The following is a 5,694-nucleotide window of genomic DNA, read 5'->3' on the forward strand; positions in this document are numbered from 1 at the left end:
ATGATAAAGTTTAAGTTTAGGCTTCTCATAAAGTTCCACTGAATTTAAAAATGAGGCCATATCACAGAGGGCAGATTTCTTTGCAGTAGAAAAGGCGAGGAATGTGGATCTCTGACCCACGTAGGGTTTCCTGGCTTGGAGCCCACAGCCAGGGAACTGAGTGAGTGGGAGGCTCACAGCCACTTCCCAGTCTCCATGCAGCGCTGAGAGGGCAGAATAGGGCAGCAGGTAATGACCAGGAGAAAGTCAGTCACCCTAAACGTGGGAGACATGGCGACCTTTATTTGTAGGGTGATGGCTCACTGTTCTACCTGTTTCTACAAGTAACACCAAGAAACAGGCAGGGGCTCTTCCATCCTCCATGAGTCTGCCCTGGGATACAAAGAAGAGGGGAAAATATGCTTGGCTGCTTCAGGCTTCTAACCTAATGGAAGCTTACTGGTTTGGGTTCAAACGTTTATGCCAGTTTAGTAGGCTAAAGACACCTGGCAAACAAAACTTCACCCTTTGGAAAGATAAGTCGAAGGCAAAATGGAAAGCAATTCAGTGCTGAGGCCCCAAGAACGGATGGCACTCAGGCAGTGCAGACAGACAAATCAGCTGGATGTTCCCAGCATGCCCCATTAAACGCTTCAAGCCCGAGGATGTATGCTGGAAGCAAAGTCAGTGAGATGGCAGGGTACCCCATCTAGTCCCCAACTCCTGGCCCATGTTCAGCTTGCTTCACCTAAGATTTCAGGGAGATCCACAGAACTCTGGCAGAGGGACAGTCAGTGATTTTTCCTTGGGGATTTAATGGACACCTGGTGTGAATTCAAAATGTCTGCAAAACAATACACCACAAAACTTAGGGCAGGTGGTGGCAGAGGAGGGAAGCAGAAGGCGGAGGCCACAGGGAGCAGGCTCTGGCGGCAGACCAGCTTCTCCAACAAGTCTCTGCTAGTGTCTGCTAACTCCCAGCTCCGGGAGGAAGATGATGAAAGCTGAGGCAGTGGGAAGCAGGGGGTTGGGGCAAGGTAGGAACTTGTATGAAAAGAGGCAGCCCTGTTATTGCTTTTCTAACAATTACAGGGTCCTAGGTTCTGTTCTCTAGTGGGAAATTCTGTGGTGATAAAATGATGTTTTTGCCATGGTAAGTGAGCATTTACTTGTTGAAAGACTGTCCAAAAAAAACACCTTTCTCCAAGAGGTTTCTCCAGAACTCAGCCCTGCCTTTCCTCCCACCTCCAAACTCTGGGGCTGTTGGTATGAGCCATACCAGGTCTGACTAGGGCAAAAGGAACCCTCCTCCAGGATGCCATTGTCATGCTATCCAATACCAGGAAGGCCCTTTCACTTTTCTGACCCTGCCTTTTCCACCCACAGAAGGAAGAAAGTCATCCCCTGGGGTGGCTTTCTCGGTCTACTGAAGAAGCCAGTATACAACTGGGCCAGGCTCTCTGGCTCTCCTGGCAGCTGCTCTTTGGATCAGGAGGCTCCCTTCTGGGCCACCTTCCAATATTCAGAACCAGAAGGTCAAGAGGCCTGGCAGCAGACCTCTTTTCATGCAATGACCCACGCTGCCCTCTGGGTGGAGCTCCTGACCACTGGGGGGAGCTCCCACAAAACCACTGGTCTCTCAGGTAGCCTGAACTCACTTCAGGAGGCACTTTTCCATTCTAGGAGGAGGACTGTGTCTCCCTCGACTTTTCCCAGTTCTCCAAACCAATATTTCCTCCTCCCCCTCAACCTTGAGAAGGGGTAGGGAAAAGAGGGGTCCTCTGTGTTTCTAGAAGGCTCCAGAAACAGGTGTGACAAGCCCCGACTCAGGCGGGCACTCTACCACCGGCACGGCTGCTACTAAGGCGAAGAGAGGGCAGAGCTGGGGGACCTACCAGGACGGTGCCCCAGAGGTTCCAGAGGATGGCTGAGACAGAGGCCGGAAGGTCCAGTCATCATTGTCTAGGCTGTTCAGGGACGACACAGGGGCGGTGGTCGACTGCCCAGTAAACACAACCACAGCCCAGCAGCCTGCTTTATCTAACCCAGCACTCGGCCAATAGGAAGGAAGGAGAGAGGCAGGTTATACCGCTTGGTCCTATGCACAACAGCTCTCTGTAAGGGATGGAACTCTAAGGAACAAGACACTGGTTTTCCCCATATCAACTCCCAGCCATGCACATCACCGAGGTACACGTGGGTTGGTGGTCCTCTTGGCTCTAGTGCCTTCTTCCTGGGGTGAACATGGCAATGGGCCCGTCAGTGGTGGACCCAGAACCACCATGCAATCCCTGCTTTGAATCTCATCTTGTCCAGGGGAGCTTTAGGTTCTCTTGGGATGGGTTAGCACTGTTACTATAACAGGACATCTGCAGAGACAGGTCTGGCCTACTGCATTTACCCTGCCCGCAGACGCTCTGGCAGAATATGCAGGTTCTACTTCTATTTGGAGGGTCCGAAATCCTTCCTGGGTGGCTCAGCCCTATAGCGTGGGGCTTCTGTCTGGCAGAGCGTCTACAATGTCACTTGGAACAGGTGCGCCCCACAACATGAGGGCACTGTGGGTGCAGGAGTCATTCCTTTCTATCCTTGCTTCTTTGAACCCCACAGAGACCCTGGATTCAAGCTAGCCGGTTCAGGTCCCTAGAAGCAGCTTCAGGAAGGAACTAGGAGCCAGGAGAGATGGGGCAAAGGAGGTGAGTGACTGTGGGGTCAGCTGCACCGAGCTGACCAGGACCAAGGCCCAAGAAATACAATGCATAGCAGACGAAAGCAGGCCTGGGCCAGGGAGAGACCCTGGAGGGGAAGAACACAGCAAACAGGAACATCATGGTGCCCCTTGAAGGAGGAGTTCTCACTAGGTGAATTCTTTTATTAAGATTTTTTTCTAATACAGTCCTTTCTCATTTTACAAAGCTATGCCTGCTTCAGGGACAGAGACCTTCTGAATGACTCAGTTGTGAATTGCCCAACAACATAGGACTCCCACCCCCAACTCCTGGGCTCCTGTTCTCTCCAGCCTTCTGCCACTCTAGTTCCCAGGGCCTGCTTAGGTCACACATGGTTATTAAGAAAAAAAAACCCTGCTTCTTCAAAGATGCCTGCTAGACTCTATTCTGGCTTCCCTGAGGTTAGGAATAGTGTCCATGGCAAAATAAATAAAAATAAATAAAAAACTCAAGCAGATGTGCTGTGCAGTCCAGAGAAGGGTCTGCCACAGGCTCTCCTGGACCCAAGGTTGGTGACCCTACAGGTCAGTTGCAGGAGTTGTTAGACTTCATCCTGTCCCACACACGCAGCCTGCTATCACCATTTGACTTGTCAAGCCTTCTCTCCATGTTCCTGTGTTCATTCCATAGGAACCTCAAGGGCTTCCCTGTTTTCTCATCTGGAGGACAAGGCCAGAGTGGACCCCTTAGGTGTGAGCCTTGTGCACTTTAGAAAGAGGTCAGAACTGCACTATAGGGGTGCAGGACTCCCCAGGTTGCCTAGGGTGAACTGAGAAGATACAGCCTTCCACTTCCCAGCCACCACATCCTCACGTGAGTTAGAAAAGCACCCCAACAGAAGGAAAAGGGGGGAGGGACATTTCTAGACTCTCAATAGGAAGCAGAGCTGAAGGGGCTTCTGAGGAAGCCATACCCGAGTGGGACAAGAGTACAGGAGCTGTGTGGACATGCTCAGGCTCTCACCTCTGTTCTGGCTAATCTCCAAAGCCCGCGGAGAAAGAGAGGAGGCATCGTCTGGGTGTGGCGGTGTCTCTGCTACCAGTTTACACATTGGATCATCTCCTGTGGGTTAGAGGCAGCAGCAAACTCTCCTTCCTCTTGGGGTCCTGGAACAGCCTAAGCAATGCACAGAAGGAGCAAAGGAGGGCCAGAGAGGCCGCTACAGGTGTGTCCCCACAAGCCCTCCACAGACAGAGACCTGGCGGCTCCCTGCTGGCACTTTTCAGAGGCCAGTGAGAGGTACAGGGAGGAATACCTTAGGGTATGAACAGAAAGTCCTGTGTGCTAACCACTGCCTGAGGCCCTGTACACACACCCAGCTTGAGCTGGTCTTCCCACTTCCTCACCAGGGAAACTACAGGCCTGGTTAAACCCAAAGATATGCACACATGTGAGTATGTACACACGCACGCACGCACACAGTGGCCCCATAGCTCCAGCTGGGGCTGTGCCTGGATGTCATTATAATCAGTAATCCTGAATAACTCACTATTAGCTAGGCATGGTAGCACACGCTTGCACTGTGGGAAGCTGAGGCAGAGAAATTGCAGTGAATTCAAAGCTAGCCTGTGCTATAGAGTGAGTTCAAGGCTAGCCAAGTCAAGTCAGAAAGATGCTTCAGCAGGCAACAGCACCACACCTAAGAAGTCTGATCCCTAGGAGAGAACAGACTCCCACATGCTGCCCTCTGACCTCCACATATACCCACGTGCATACACACACTGACACACAAATAAATGCAAAAGTAAAAACAAGACAAATAATAGTTCATGAAGCCCCTGCTAAGCCCTACCTTCTCTTTCCAAAGACACCAGTCGCCTCGTCTCCCTTTGAACCACACCCTTCATCCTGGCTTCCTGCCATTCACACTACAATTCCCCTGCACTACCCTCTTAGCCAGACTCCCTAGTTCACCTCACCCTTTAGGCTGCCCTCTCCCTCTTCCCAGTCTTCCTCCTGTGGGGACCGTTCCCATCCGGAAACAACATGGCTTGACCCTTACTTGTGTCTGGAAAGACCTGATTTGATCCCACGTCAGCCTGTACCACAGCCCTTCTCTGCTCCAGAATAAGTGTTCTCCGGTCGTCCTCCATCCCCCAGGTCTGCACAGAAGCAGCAGTGACCCTCACAGTTCCACAGTCAAGTCTCTGACCTAAATTTACCACCCAATTCCCATCCATGCCCCCCTTATTTATTGATTGATGCATTGATGATTGATTGATGGATCTGAGACCAGTCTCTGCTCTGGCTGGTTTGGAACTCGCTATGTGAACCAGGCTGTCCTCAAACCTCAGACTCATAGAGATCCACCCACTTCTGCCTCCCGAGTGCTGGACTGAAGGCACGTACCACCACACCTGCTCCGCTCTGCCTTCAGCTACTCTCGGCACTTTTCCTCATCACCCGCTTGCCCAGCCTGTACCCAGTTCCACAGTTTCGGGGACCAACAAATGTGCTCAGACCTCCAAAGCTGGGCCTCTGCCTTAGTCACTCTCTAGAACAGTGGTTCTCAACCTGTGGGTTGTGACCCCTTTGGAAGTCAAGTACCAGATACCTGCATATCAGATATTTACATTGTGATTTATAACAGTAGTAAAACTACAGTTATAAAATAGCAAAGAAAATAATTTTATGATTGAGGGGGTCACCAAAACATGAGGAACTGTATTAAAGGGTTGCAGCATTAAGAAGGTTGAGAACCACTGTTATAGGATTCCTCTCGAATGTGTTCTAGAAAATCCTGGTGTGCACTATGTCCTCAGTAAATACACACTAAAGTAATGGACGAGACAAGACACACAACAAGGCTGCATCTGAACTCTTTCTTTTTTCTTTTTTTGCAAATCAATATATTTTTATATTTATTTATTATGTATACAATATTCTGTCTACATGTGTGTCTGCAGGCCAGAAGAGGGCACCAGACCTCATTACAGATGGTTGTGAGCCACCATGTGGTTGCTGGGAATTGAACTCAGGACCTTTG

The sequence above is a fragment of the Microtus ochrogaster genome, unplaced genomic scaffold, assembly GCF_000317375.1.
Source record: "Microtus ochrogaster isolate Prairie Vole_2 unplaced genomic scaffold, MicOch1.0 UNK16, whole genome shotgun sequence".
NCBI classification, from domain to species: Eukaryota; Metazoa; Chordata; class Mammalia; order Rodentia; family Cricetidae; genus Microtus; species Microtus ochrogaster.